At 43.7% G+C, this 15,462-nt stretch overlaps 1 protein-coding gene and 1 long non-coding RNA gene across 7 annotated transcripts in view; one reads left to right on the forward strand and one right to left on the reverse strand.

The window, feature by feature from the left end:
• Positions 1-6,420, forward strand: part of LOC310846295 — an 82,323-nt gene extending 75,903 nt beyond the window's left edge. Inside the window, exon 4 of one of the 2 annotated variants that reach the window (XR_014565230.1) lies at positions 5,868-6,417. This is a non-coding gene — a long non-coding RNA (uncharacterized lncRNA). Of the gene's footprint in view, positions 1-5,867 lie in introns of both variants that reach the window. The other variant, XR_014565231.1, reaches the window with a different exon arrangement.
• The window catches only part of LOC310846209 (phosphatidylinositol 3-kinase regulatory subunit gamma), a 251,809-nt gene that overhangs the window by 126,854 nt on the left and 109,493 nt on the right, over positions 1-15,462 (reverse strand). The window contains exon 1 of one of the 5 annotated variants that reach the window (XM_083742398.1): positions 4,928-4,948. The exons of the other annotated variants lie outside the window; for them this stretch is intronic. The gene's annotated coding sequence lies outside the window, so the exon portion shown is untranslated. Of the gene's footprint in view, positions 1-4,927; positions 4,949-15,462 lie in introns of those variants that run through there. 5 annotated transcript variants of the gene reach the window in all.

The following is a 15,462-nucleotide window of genomic DNA, read 5'->3' on the forward strand; positions in this document are numbered from 1 at the left end:
AGGTGCAATGAGTGTTTCTTCCATACTGGAGGAAGACATGGAAATTACAGGTGCAACAGGCAGGAGGCTTTGGGACACCATTACATAGCCTGATTTGGAGCACATCTCCCCAGCCCACATCTGATGAACTCATAAGTATCAGATTGGGGGGAAGCAGGCAAGTGGATCAGACTGAATGACTATAGACCCTTCTGATCACAGTCCATTCCTTCCTACCTTAAAAAAAAAAAATCAAAACATACCTTATGGGGAAAGCCATATTTTCCTCCATACAATTACCCAAGAACTGGCAGCACATTGTAACCCATGCCTTATATTAAAGATCTGCAGCAAGTGCAGCAAGCACCTCACTTTCTAACTGGTCCAAGCAGTTTTTAAGAAAGAGAGAGAGAGAACCCACATACCACATCCTAAGTTGTTTTTAAATGTATTTATGAAAAATGTCTGCATTTATTTAAGGATTCCCCCCCGGAAATGGACTTAGTCCTGTGCCCTCTTGGCACTGGAACTGACCAGACTTCAGTGGATCCATCCAATCCTATGCCAAATATATCTGTTGCAACACCCCACCCCATGCTTAAGTTACTGAACAAGTGGCAGTATGGATGGAGCATTCTATGCACAGATGAGCTACTTCTCCTCTGTATCGTTCCGATTTTTAGTGTATGTGCTGCCAGAGCAAGCACTCACAGATGAGCTATTTCTAACCTTACAAGAGACTAGTAGCACTTGCCCCTGCCCCACCTTACTGGATTTTCTTCCTTCACTGTACCTTCCTTTTCTACTAAGCCTTTGGGGGAAAGAATCAGCTGTCTAGCCAATGGGGTTAGCACAAATGACTCCAGTATAACTTACAAAGAACCACTCACATAAACAGTTTGATAGAATGTTATCCTTTTCCCTGGAGGGCCTTCCACACCCTGGGCAGTGACACCCAGTTCTCACTTTCTTATTCATTAACTGCTCATAAAGCAGTCTGGAGATGAAAGTGCAATGTGGGTGCTAATCACTACTAACAACCAATAATTTAACCTCCAGGAGGCTCCCTTGCAGCATTTTCCCAGGGGAGGGGAAGGCAGCCTAACAGTCACAGCAGGGGCTATTACCACCCACTGGTTGTGTAATAGGGAAACAATGAGATGGAAACAGAACTTTCACAGAAAGCTGCATACATAACAAAGTTATCTAGAAGTGCCTATCTAGAGTTCTCAGATTTAGTACATTTTGAACAGTTTTTTTTAATGACAACTGTTCAGCTAGCAAAGGGTCACAGGCTGTTGTTAATGGCTAAAAAAAATTGAGGTCTCTATTCAGGGATTGTTCTGGTGTTTCACATTCATAGGCTGCAAATTTGCTGTGTTTCTGCACTTGTGTGTGGAATAAGTATTCCGGAATGGGTGATCCCTGTAATTTGGAGATTAGAGAACTGTGGACAGATCTCCAGAAAGGTTACAGGATCATCTTAGGGTCAACTCTCTCACAACTATGCATTTGCAATATTGCTTTTCAAAATGCATTCCATGGGTGTTAAAGCCAAATGCGACTTGCCATTTGCTTTCAGAATTTAACAGAGTTCCCAACATTTTAGCTACCAGGCAAATTGATGGTGTTTTCCCCTTTGGATGCTTCAGTGGAGTATCTTCTCTAAAAAGGAATGAAAGGTGGAAGAGTTTAATGCGGGCAATCTTTATCCATCCATTTCTGGCTGAATTTACTTGCACTCTTGCCTTGTGAACCTGCCTACCCATTTGTCGCTGGCATCCGCATGTCTCAAAAGAGAAGTCCTACCTGCCCCTCACTTCCCTTTACAGAATGTGCAGAAACCACCTTGACTGCTATACCCACTGTTGGTCTTGTCTGCTCAATTCACCGGAGCCTTATGTGCAGGGGGAGTCCATAACTCACCAAGGGCTTGAGACCCATTGGCTAATCTCACCTAGTTTAATCAGCCAGTCGAGGCTGTTCCTGGGGTGGGGCCGCTGCCACATGCTGACAGTTTCTAGGAGCCATAGGTGAGAGCTGAGTTCAAGGTGGGGACCAAAGGTGGGCAGACATACCCCAGAAGGAGCATGACATGTCCCAGAACCGAGGTACTACCCTTCCCATAAGACCCCATATACCCCATCCATTTAAAACTTTGGATATTCTCTACTATAAGATCTGTTTCACTAGAAGACTAAATCAGTGAGTATAGACACTAGAGCAGAAACTTCTTGCTTGTGGCAATTCTACTATGCAACTTCTTTCCACGAAAACCAACCCATCAACAACAACCTCACCTGAGCACGATACTAAAATGGTAAAGGGGGAAAATAGAAACATCTTTTATTGTAGGCTTTTGGGGGACTCTTTTGCCTTAAAAATACCATTGATGAGTTTTCAGTGGAGTGATTTTTTTAGATAATTGTTTTTCTTATATTTATGCTTTGTATGCCAATGCTTTGTATACCATTTAAGGCCTCCTGAATAGGAAAAAGAGAGTGGGATACAATTTTAAGTCTCATAACTATCTTAGTAGCTCTGTGGTTTTATGCAGAGTTGGGACATTTGACACCTACTAATAGGTTAATCTAAGAGTGGGGAATGTATGGCTTACCAGATGCTGTTGGACTCCAACTCCCATCAGCCCCAGCCAGCATGGCCCTTGGTCAGGGATGGTGGGAGTTGTATTCCAGCAACATCTGGAAGATACTTGTAAATAAATGAAAATATTACACCAAACTTCCAGTGAACTCTTTCCAAACTGGATCAAACCTGGGCAGATGCTACACCTCTGCAATGAACTGAAATGAGCCTAACAATATATTTTTCTGAGAACCACTATGAAAATGATGGGGGTAGGACTGCCTTCTGAGTGTTGCATTTGGCATTACTGGTTTGAAAGATCTCAAGTAGCTCAGGGAATACTTGGCAAAATTAAATACATGCTGTCCACTGGCCTGTGTTTGAGGGTCACTCTCCAAGTTTCTCCTTTTTGTATATTTGCAAGATGTTTCTTCTATTACCAAAGTCTGCAGGGGTTCTGTGGCATGACAACCATTTCCACAGGTTTACAGCCCTCCACATTATTCTTAGGAAGACATGCTGGTTTCTCTCTCTCTCTCTCTCTCTCTCTCTCTCTCTCTCTCTCTCTCTCTCTGTGCAATATATGTAGAGCAGAGCAATGGAAAGAGGGTTGTGGAGCAACCCAAAACAACTGTTCCTTGTTTCTTGTTGGGCAAGCTTGACAGCTGCTGACCCTTAGCTCAAAAGGTTTCCCATGCAAATAAGCCGTGTTTGCAAACTCATGGGTATTAGCACTGCTTAGCTGATGGTTCAGAGGGCCCGTAATCCTAGCATCTATGACACAGAAGCCCCTAATTGAGCTTTGCTGAGTAGGGTGAGTTAAGGCAAAGAGATAACTAGAAGCATCATAAATGCTCAAGCATCCCAACCAAACAATGGAGACAGCCAGGTGAAGCAGAAATGTTGGTTGCTGGAGCTGTCGTGCTGAGGGCAGCAGCAGCTGCTGTTTTCTATTTTGTTTCTGCCCAAGTCTGTACAAGTACTGCTCTTTAGGTGTGTGCATAGTTTGGAAATAGCACTGGTTAATTGTGCAATGGCGAAAACTACTCAAACTATGCTCAGATCCACCTGACAGAAGGGAAAGCAGGCTGTGGGATAAGTAAAGGGGAAGGAGCCATGCTGTCACAGTAGCCAGTCCAGATGCTTATTTTCCCATTTGGACACTTAAATTTTGCAATAAAAACTATTTAACACTATGCTAATATATACTGCCCACTCCCAGTACTCCTGTTGCTTCACAACGTAAAATGGTAGCTCTAAGAAGGTGAAGAAGGTGACAATGGGTTTCTGGCACCATAGTTTTACTTACCAAGTACGATGGTCAAGTCTTGGGGAAACACACACCAACACAAACACCCCCGGTTCATTATCATTATCTTATAAAACACTAGGAATAGCTTATGTAACATGCCACTCATCTTGTGCCCTGATCCTATTAGTGCTCCCATTTCTCGGTTTCCTAGGTTCTTAGGACATGCCATGCAGAATTTTTAAAATTCTCCTCTCTGCTTTTATTTTTAACCAAATCAGTGTGGATAGACTGTGCCCGTGTGGAGGAAGGGCAGGTTGCTTGAGGGGAGGCTGCTTAATCCCCACAACTAGGCATTTTCCAGCTCATCTTTTTCATCCATATGTGTGTTTGAGGAGGTGGGGAGATACAGAAAAGCTATGGAGATCCTGTTTTTCCCCCTTCCTGTTCCTGGGGGAAAAAAAATCTCAGGGGATGGGGAGCTGGGGTGGTGGTGGTGTTGCTGATGATTACTAAGCTGAAAAATAGGACCAAAGAGGAAATATGAAGCAGCCATACTCTCTTTTCACTCTTTTACTACATGATGCCCAATCCTCTGAATGAAGTTGCATGCAATTCAATGAGACTTTCTCCCAATGAATGTATAGAGGCTCGCAGAAAGGTTAGAGCTGGAGCCTGTTTCAACTATTCTTGCTGTTCCTTTTCCCCTGAGGGCATTTCCATGTGGTGACCACCCCACACTAAGCTTGGAAGGGGTTGGGGGCGGGGAGGAAGCAGAATCTTAGGTAGGGGAAAGGCAACTATGGGCAGCCTGGATTTTATTTTATCTTTTGCTAGGGTTGCCTGACGATACAGGACTGGCCCTTTTGTGCTTTTAATAGTTGTGTGGGAGAGGAGATGTTCAGCAGTTGAAAATTTTCCTTCCATGGCATTGTGGTGGGAGGAGATGGCCTCCTTGGTGGAAAGCTCCCCTCCTACACAACTATTAGGTTGTATCCAGACAGCTGCTTCCAGCAGTAACTGTAGCACTAAACTAGAAAGGTGGGGTGAGTGGGGAAGGAAAAATACCTCAAGGACGAAACAGGGACTAATTTGCGGGGGCAAACAACTCACTGAGAGGAGGGCTGCAGAGGCTCCTGTCTTAGAGTCTGGGCACAGTTCTGAAGAGGCCACAAAACTGGAATGCTCTGAAATGGAAACAATCATCCTATTGCTGTTTTACATTGAATGTTATTGTTCCTAATTTTGTAAACTGCCCTGGAATCTTACAGTGAAGGGCAGCATATATATTTTACTTTTAAAAATAGACATGCAAACACACAATACAAAATTTACTATGCACAACTATCCTATATGCCACCAATAGCATATAATATATCCATATTATAATGAATTATTGCTATTTCAGTAGTGAGAACTCTAAATTAAAACTTTGCTTCATATAACTTATGAAGGAGAACCATAAACTTTCAAGCTATTCATGTCTTTTTTCTCTCCCCCCTTATTTTTGTACGGTCAGACATTTTTGTGACATAATATATCAAACAATGGAATAGGTTTATATGTGTAAATGTGCTTGAAAAGCTTATCCCTCTGCATGTGCCTTAACAAGAGCCAGTGGGGTGTAATGGTTTGTGTGTTGGCCCATGACCTGAGAGACCAGGGTTCAAATCCCCACTTGGGCATGAGGGTCACTGGGTGACCTTGGGGCAGTGACTGCCTCTCAGTCTAACCTGCCCCTCGTGGTTGCTGTGGGGATTAAAAGAGGAGGGGGAAAGAACCATGTAGACCACCTTGAGCTCATTGGAGAACAAAAATGAGACATTTCTTGCACATGCTTAGCTGAATTTTGCATATTTCTCTCTTGCACACACAGTCAAAGAGTGATCTGGTCTTCACAAACCCAGTGGTGCTTCCTGGGGTACTAAAGCTGGGGGTTGTGCCTCCAAGGCAAAACCTGTGAGCTACAGCTGTGGCTTCAGCTCTACAGTCATAGAATAGCCCATCCATGATTACGGTACGTTGCTGGTTTGTTTGGACTAGCAGCAATCAGGACAGCTCACAGATATGCAGCTTGTGAGTTCCATCATGAAGCCCTCCATCTGGAAGCACCCTGGAAAGGCCAGTCCTCTACTAAATCAGGCAACTCTTGTTTTTGTACAGCATCAGCATATGCCTTCCCTCACTTGGAATGTACCCCAGGATTGTCTACCATATAGAGAGCTGGGAGGTCCACACTGGTTCATGGGCACTCAAAAAGGTCTCTGTGCAGCCATGACATTTCTTTGCATTGCTCAGCTCAACCTAACATTGGTTTGGATGCTTGGATCTTCACCTAATCCCATGTTTCTACCTTTCCCTTCCCAACTAGATTCCACAGTCTAGGTTGCCAGGTTCTTAACCAGGGTATATATCTTGCATGGTTTATATGTTCCAGGGCGCCAAGGTCACCTCCAGACTGTCACAATTTTGCAGGAGGGATTAGATTGCATACCAGAAATTCAGGTTTGCACAATTAAAGTGGATTAAAGACCTGTTGTTCTGGAGGAACAATACATTTTTAAAAATTGACTTTTTGGAGTTAAGAAAGTGAGGGGAAAATGCAATATAAAGTGTGGGTTAATGGTGGATTGACTGGAAGATATATTGTTGTTGTTGTTTAGTCGTGTCCGATTCTGACCCCATGGACCAGAGCACGCCAGGCACTCCTGTCTTCCACTGTCTCCCGCAGTTTGGTCAGACTCATGTTTGTAGCTTCGAGAACACTGTCCAACCATCTCGTCCTCTGTTGTCCCCTTCTCCTTGTGCCCTCAATCTTTCCCAACATCAGGGTCTTTTCCAGGGAGTCTTCTCTTCTCATGAGGTGGCCAAAGTATTGGAGCCTCAGCTTCAGGATCTGTCCTTCCAGTGAGCACTCAGGGCTAATTTCCTTAAGAATGAAAACAAAAAAAATTCCTTCCAGTAGCACCTTAAAGACCAACTAAGTTAGTTCTTGGTATGAGCTTTCGTGTGCATGCACACTTCTTCAGATACACTGAAACAGAAGTTACCAGACCCTTCTATATAGTGAGAAGGTGGGGAGGGGTATTACTCAGAAGGGTGGTGGGAGTGGGTGACTGGCAGATAGCTGTGATGAGCCTGTTGACGACTCTTAACGACTGCAATAGGTCTTACAGGAAAAAGCAAGGGGTGAGAAAGTGAAAAATGGCTTTGTCATGTATAATGAGATAAGAATCCAATGTCTTTGTTCAGACCAGGTCTCTCCATGGTTTTAAGTTTGGTGATAAGTTGCAATTCAGCAGCCTATAGACTGGAAAGAGAAGCTGCTGAATTGCAACTTATCTCTGCCTTTTAAGATGCTGTCTAGGTTTGCCATCGCCTTTCTCCCAAGGAGCAGGCGTCTTTTAATTTTGTGACTGCTGTCACCATCTGCAGTGATCATGGAGCCCAAGAAAGTAAAATCTCTCACTGCCTCCATTTCTTCCCCTTCTATTTGCCAGGATGTGATGGGCCCAGTGGCCAGGATCTTCGTTTTTTTGATGTTGAGCTTCAGACCATATTTTGCGCTCTCCTCTTTCACCCTCATTAAAAGGTTATTAAATTCCTCCTCACTTTCTGCCATCAATGTTGTGTCATCTGCATATCTGAGGTTGTTGATATTTCTTCCGGCAATCTTAATTCTGGCTTGGGATTCATCCAGCCCAGCCTTTCGCATGATGAATTCTGCATATAAGTTAAATAAGCAGGGGGACAATATACAGCCTTGCCATACTCCTTTCCCAATTTTGAACCAATCAGTTGTTCCATATCCAGTTCTAACTGTAGCTTCTTGTCCCACATAGAGATTTCTCAGGAGACAGATGAGCTGGTAAGGCACTCCCATTTCTTTAAGAACTTGCCATAGTTTGCTGTGGTCGACACAGTCAAAGGCTTTTGCATAGTCAATGAAGCAAAAGTAGATGTCTTTCTGGAACTCTCTAGCTTTCTCCATAATCCGGCGCATGTTTGCAATTTGGTCTCTGGTTCCTCTGCCTCTTCTAAATCCAGCTTGCACTTCTGGGAGTTCTCGGTCCATATACTGCTTGAGCCTTCCTTGTAGAATTTTAAGCATAACCTTGCTAGTGTGTGAAATGAGTGCAATTGTGCGGTAGTTGGAGCATTCTTTGGCACTGCCCTTCTTTGGGATAGGGATGTAGGCCACTGCTGAGTTTTCCAAACTTGTTGGCATATTGAGTGTAACACCTTAACAGCATCATCTTTTAAAATTTTAAGTAGTTCAGCTGGAATACCATCACTTCCATTGGCCTTGTTACTTGCAGTGCTTTCTAAGGCCCATTTGACTTCACTCTCCAGGATGTCTGGCTCAAGGTCAGCAACCACACTACCTGGGGTGTACGAGCCATCCATATCTTTCTGGTATAATTCCTCTGTGTATTCTTGCCACCTCTTCTTGATGTCTTCTGCTTCTGTTAGGTCCTTACCACTTTTGTCCTTTATTATGGTAATCTTTGTACGAAATGTTCCTTTCATATCTCCAATTTTCTTGAACAGATCTCTGGTTCTTCCCATTCTGTTGTTTTCCTCTATTTCTTTGCATTGCTCATTTAAGAAGGCCTTCTTGTCTCTCCTTGCTATTTTTTGGAAATCTGCATTCAATTTCCTGTATCTTTCACTATCTCCCTTGCATTTTGCTTGCCTTCTCTCCTCCGCTATTTGTAAGGCCTCATTGGACAGCCAATTTGCTTTCTTGCATTTCCTTTTCATTGGGATGGTTTTTGTTGCTGCCTCCTGTATAATGTTGCGAGCCTCCATCCATAGTTCTTCAGGCACTCTGTCCACCAAATCTAAATCCTTAAACCTGTTCCTCACTTCCACTGTGTATTCATAAGGGATTTGACTTAGATTGTATCTTACCGGCCCAGTAGTTTTTCCTACTTTCTTCAGTTTAAGCTTGAATTTTGCTATAAGAAGCTGATGATCTGAGCCACAGTCCACTCCAAGTCTTGCTTTTGCTGACTGTATAGAGCTTCTCCATCTTTGGCTGCAGAGAAAATAATCAATCTGATTTCGATGCTGCCCATCTGGTGATGTCAATTGTGTAGAGTCGTCTCTTGTGTTGTTGGAAAAGAGTGTTTGTGATGACCAGCTTGTTCTCTTGGCAGAACTCTATTAGCCTTTGCCCTGCTTCGTTTGGAACTCCAAGGCCAAACTTGCCAGTTGTTCCTTTTATCTCTTGACTCCCTACTTTAGCATTCCAATCCCCTATAATGAGAAGAACATCCTTCTTTGGTGTCAATTTTATAAGGTGTTGTAAGTCTTCATAGAATTGGTCAATTTCAGTTTCTTCAGCACCAGCGGTTGGTGCATAAACTTGGATTACTGTGATGTTAAAAGGTCTGCCTTGGATTCGTATCGAGATCATTCTATCATTTTTGAGATTGCATCCCAATACAGCTTTTGCCACTCTTTTATTGACTATGAGGGCCACTCCATTTCTTTTATGGGATTTTTGCCCACAGTAGTAGATATGATGGTCATCCGAACTGAATTTGCCCATTCCGGTCCATTTTAGTTCACTGATGCCCAGGATGTCAATATTTATTCTTGCCATCTCATTTTTGACCACATCCAACTTACCAAGGTTCATGGTTCTTACATTCCAGGTTCCTATGCAATCTTTTTCTTTACAGCATTGGACTTTCCTTTTGCTTCCAGGCATATCCGCAACTGAGCGTCCTTTCGGCTTTGGCCCAGCCGCTTCATCAGCTCTGAATCTACTTGTACTTGTCCTCCGCTCTTCCTCAGTAGCATGTTGGATGCCTTCCGACCTGAGGGGCTCATCTTCCAGCGTCATAACTTTTATATGCCTTTTGTCTTTGTCCATGGAGTTTTCTTGGCAGGGATACTGGAGTGGCTTGCCGGTTCCTGCTCCAGGTGGATCACGTTTGGTCAAAACTCTCCACTATGACCTGTCCATCTTGGGTGGCCCTCCACGGCATAGCTCATAGCTTCTCTGAGTTATTCAAGCCCCTTCGCCACGGCAAGGCAGTGATCCATGAAGGGGGGGAAATATATTACTTTCCTGCAAATAAATCAGGATGGAAGCTCAATGAAGAGCAGGTGTCGTATGAATGCTCAGTAAAAAAGAGTGCCTGAAAGAGCCCCCAATGAAGCTGCAGCTGCTGCACCCTTCTGCACTGGTCCACTTGTTATCTCAAACTGCAAGGGCAAGTAGAGGAATGGAGGAAGAGGCACAGTGGCTGCAGCTTCACCAGAGCACTTAAAAACCTGAGCTCTGCTGTGTGCGGCATCTGAGTCACATGCAGGGTGTAAGTTTACACATAAAGGAAGTAATATTAAAAATGAATAATAATAATGTGTATGTACTAATATTTTATACCAGTTTTATGTAAGCTGCTTAGAGATTGGGCGCCTTTCAGACTGTCATCATTTTGTGGGAGGGACTGAAGCACACACACTGGCATTGTTTGGTTTGCACAACCCTGGCACAACAAATCCACTTTAAGAAAGATACAGGAAAGCAACAAGGGAATGCACGGAAATGTGTGGGGTTCACACAACACCCTGCAAGCAAATTGGGATGGATGCTCATTATTGGTTTTGTTTGCAGGGAGGTTAAACAACAAAGACCAGGTGCAATCTAACCTCCATTAAAATCAGGATAAATGCTCAATAAATAGGTCACAAGGAGGAGTTATTTTATTATCATCATCATCATCACCATCATCATCAAGTGGTATATAAATCTTGCTAAATAATTATAATGATAATAAAAAAAAATCTCAAGGAGATGTTCTAACCCTCAGTCTGTGTTTCTCTTCAAAGAAAGTCCCTCCCCTCCCCTGCAGCGCTCCTCCCACGTGGCTCGTAGTGCACCACACAAGTCCCACTTTGAGGCCGAGGACTGAAACCTGGCATTGCTGCAAGACACCAGATCACAAGCCAAACTTCTAATCCTGACAATTCCATGGCTTTGATGGGATCCTGGGAAAAGGGACGGGCTAGGATAAAATTCTAATCTGGGTGGCAGCAGGTCAATCGGGTAGCTCCGGTTTGGGTACTGCTCTAGTTTGTCAAAATATTGGCTCAGAATGTGGATCAGCTGTGTGACTGTGTGTGTGTGTTTTGAGGTTGGAGGCCAATCTTATACAAAGCCTTGTGCAGAAACAAAAAATAATGTTAAAAAATTAAAAATTAATCTACCGTGCAACGTTCCCTCCAGGCTGAATGTCACAATGGCTCTTCACAAACGCCAGAATTCTAGAAGCAGTGATTTGTGACTTATTGGGCTCATATCTGTACCAGCCACATGACCCAAGCAAGAGAGGGATTTTGCTGTCAGCTCAGCAGTAGCTCCTCAGTTATCTGTTTGTTCCCCACCTGCCCCACGTTTGCAGTGTTCGGGAATGCAGTGCTCAGGGAGGATTTATTTCTCAGCAATGTGCAGTGTTTAATTCCTAAGAAGAGAGGTGCTGAGGTTTGAGCCTGCAGGAGAGTTTGCCCTCTAAGCCCTGATTGACTAATTCCAGATGAGTTGCATCTAATTGTGGTTGTTATGAGGGCAAAGTTCTCTTTGGGAGTCATTTTGGACTCACAGCTGTCCATGGAGGCACAGGTCAAATCTGTGTCCAGGGCAGCTGTTTACCAGCTCCATCTGGTACGTAGGCTGAGACCCTATCTGCCTGCGGACTGCCTCGCCAGAGTGGTGTATGCTCTGATTATCTCACGCTTGCACGACTGCAATGCGCTCTATGTGGGGCTACCTTTGAAGGTGACCCAGCAACTACAACTAATCCAGAATGTGGCAGCTAGACTGGTGACTGGGAGCGGCCGCCAAGACCACATAACACCGGTCTTGAAAGACCTACATTGGCTCCCAGTACGTTTCTGAGCACAATTCAAAGTGTTGGTGTTGACCTTTAAAGCCCTAAACGGCCTCGGCCCAGTATACCTGAAGGAGCGTCTCCACCTCCATCGTTCTGCCTGGATGCTGAGGTCCAGCGCTGAGGGCCTTCTGGCAGTTCCCTCACTGCGAGAAGCAAAGCTACAGGGAACCAGGCAGAGGGCCTTCTCGGTAGTGGTGTCCGCCCTGTGGAACGCCCTCCCATCAGATGTCAAAGAGATAAACAACTACCTGACATTTAGAAGACATCTGAAGGCAGCCCTGTTCAGGGAAGTTTTTAATGTGTGACATTTTAATGTATTTTTAATCTTTGTTGGAAGCCGCCCAGAGTGGCTGGGGAGGCCCAGCCAGATCGGCGGGGTACAAATAAATTATTATTATTATTATTATTATTATTATTATTATTATTATTATTATTATTATTTTATTATTATTATTATTATTATTATTATTATTATTATTATTATTAACAGGCTCAAAAGCTTTCTTCTTTATATTACTTCCCCTATTACAGGGCTAGGCATGAGAATGGCAGCAAGTTTTTAGGTCTTGAGCGCTGGTGAGCTCCGCCTATATATATAACCCCAAATGAATGCTTCATGTGCCTAATTTTTGACAGTATTTATTTGTCTGTTACCTAAATTTATATCCTGCCTTCCCACACAGAAGTGCCTGAGGTGGCTAATAACTAAAAAATGAAATGAAAGCAATCCTGAAAAATATGTAACAGTATGGGGACAAATAGAGGTGTAGCCCCTACAAAACAGATCAATAACAGTGGCTGGGTAACCAGTTAAAGCAGAGAGAATACAGTGAGTCCTAAAAACAGGCTTTGGACTTCTTGCCACAGGCATACATTTAGGTTGAAAATCACAAGACTTCTGGACCTTGCAGTTCTGGCTAGTTTTCAGGCAGGCTCAGTTCTTGGCTCAGTTTTGTCTTTTCCTTCGCTAAGTGCTATTTGTGTCCTCCAGCATCCCAACATATGGGTATCATTCCTTTTTTAAATGCATTTGTGCCCCCAAAATACTTTTGGAGGGGTGGAATTATCTTAATCTTTGTCCACTTTTAAAAACACATGCAGTCCTTTGCATTTTGTTTTTTTAATAATAATACTATTGCAATTTAATATCCTCTGGTTTTAGTGGGAACTACTCTTGAGTAAATGGATACTAACTATTTTTATATTTATGCTAGTAAGTTGTTTTAAATTGTTTTCAATATGGTGTTCTGATACTGTAACCCACCCTGGGGCCTTAGGTTTAAGGGTGAGTAATAAACAAATCTGCACAACATTGGCAATATTACTGCTAGAGCCAGGACAAAGAGTTGAATCTGGCTTAATTCAATAGATTAAATGATCCTAAATATATCCTATCAGTGGCATTATGGTCTCTGCACATAAAAGAAAAGAACAATCCCTGCAGGGCCAGGGTCAGTCCTCAGGGAGCTCTTGGCACAGGGCCAACAATGCCCTCACCCCCCAAATGGAGCAGAGCCCAGCTCTGCTTATGGTGCCCATAGTGTCAGCTGCCCCACATTTTTTCTGCTGCCTCTGCTTTGGCAGTAGTGGTAGAGCCACTCAGCAGTCTCCATAGATCTATGACATCATTTACATTTTGGGTAGCTTAAAAATGGTGGGTGGCCACTGTGGGTGGAAGCTGCTTGGCTCCCATTCAAAATGGGCCCCCACTGTTGAAAAGCACTGAGGGAGCTGGTAGGGATGGCAGTGAATAGCAGTGTGGCTGGGTTGGGCTCGGGCCCGAGGGCTCTTTTAATACCCTGGTGCCCTCAACCATTGCTCAACCTTGCTGACTGCTGGTACTGGGTCTGACTCCGTGCACCTCCATTTCTCATGCCATAAGTCTGCACCTGCACCAATTATTTTGGTGTAGAGCAATTTAACAGTTTCCTGAAGGATAAATATCTGCTTGCTCCCTCCAGCAGCTGCCCCACAGGTGTCAAATGCACCACCCGCTCACTTGCTTTCCACCACCCAATGCCCAAGCCAACCATGTATTTTACGGCATTATTCTCTTCCTTTATAAAGAAAATTCTTCACCTTCCTTGCTGTGCAGAACAGATCAAATGTGACTGTTCAAGCACACATTCACCTGGTGCTAGAGTGTTCGCTGGCTTGAAAGGAATCCACAGCTAACGCCCAAATGTAAATAAAAGATCACTGGGAAAGATAAAAGAAACAGAGAAACAAAGAAGGTGCCAGTTGACTTGTTTAGCTCTCACTGCAGGTCTTGTTGTTGGCCTTTTTGCCAACCCGTTTGCATAACACGAGGTGCGGTCCAGATCTCAGCTGCTTTGAGATGAAGACTTAGAAGCACAGAGTTGCATCATGCAGTACATGCATCTCGTATTCCTGCCTCACTTATCGTGACTGTATTAAATTCTCCCACCTGGCTATATAAACAAGAGGTGTTGCTGTGACCTGACCCATACTACCCATATTTCTGTAGCTTGCATTTATGCTTCAGAAGGTGCTATTTTTAGCAAGTCCGTACATAGGTTTTCTACTATTAATTTGCTTGTTTGATATTATGTGTAAGCAGCCAAGGTGTCTGAAGAAGCTTTCAGGCACTTCCAAAGAAAAGACTTTGAGATGCCACGTTAATTAGGAAATTAGCAATCTTGTTCGTCATTCATGGGACAATGTACACTGTGTCACCCAACCACTGTGATGGGTGTGATGGTTCTGCAAATGTATAGAGATCTTCCAAAAAACAGAGTGATCTACCAACAACTGCTCTGTGAGAAGGATTCCAATGGAGAGAGAGGGAGAGGCAGCTTCTCAACACCCACCACCACTCTACAATCAACCACCTTTTGGAAAGGATTTTAATTCTTGCAATTTAAAAATACAGAATTGAATATTACTTGTAAGCCACCCTTGGTAGGATTTATATCTGGAAAAGTGGCATATAAATGACTGAAACAACAACAAACAACACCGGAGGGACCAACAATGCAAACCCCACTCAAAATATTCTGGTTGCTTAGCAAGTTGGATTGCCAGCTGCAGATGGAGATTCCCACTGAGAATGCCCACATTCCTATTCAACCCTTTCCTTCTCCTCAGTGCCTCCACTTGTCTCACCCTATCAGGTCTGAAGTCTGAGAAGTTCTCGGAGTGGCGGTATTTGTCAGGAACAATTTAGCAACAGATCAGCTGACCAGCAGATGAAGGAAGGTGCACAGAATGACTTAATTGAAACAGATGGTTCTGGATTTTCAAGCAGGGGGACTTGAGGGAGGCAGGGCCAAGGCTCACCTGCATTTGATAGGTTACGGAAAGGTGCTCGCCCACTGCAGCTGCTCCAGGAATTGGCAGATTGGCTCAGTGAGGGGCATGGAATTGCCTTCCTGGTGACTTCAGTGCCCAGGAAAGGGTGCTCACTTAGGCCCTGCTTGCGTTTTTGTTTAAGAAATACAGTCGCCCTATAATGTTTTAAACTGAAACGATCAAAGCTATACTGGGTTTCAGTGCACAAGATTGTTAATGGCTATTTGAGGGAAGTTTCTACAGCCAGTTTTTGAAAATGAAAATGTAGCATTTCGTACCAAAGGTTTATATTAAACTATATCAGAAAAACAATAGCCCCTGTCTTTTTGGAATGAAGTTCTTCAGAAAACTAAACTCAGAAGCAAACGTCTCTTCTTGTTTCCAGCAGAAGCTGGCTGTATAGAGTGCCAACTAGCTGGCCCTTGTGAC

The sequence above is a fragment of the Podarcis gaigeae genome (assembly GCF_964106915.1).
Source record: "Podarcis gaigeae genome assembly, chromosome: 6".
Lineage (NCBI taxonomy): Eukaryota > Metazoa > Chordata > Lepidosauria > Squamata > Lacertidae > Podarcis > Podarcis gaigeae.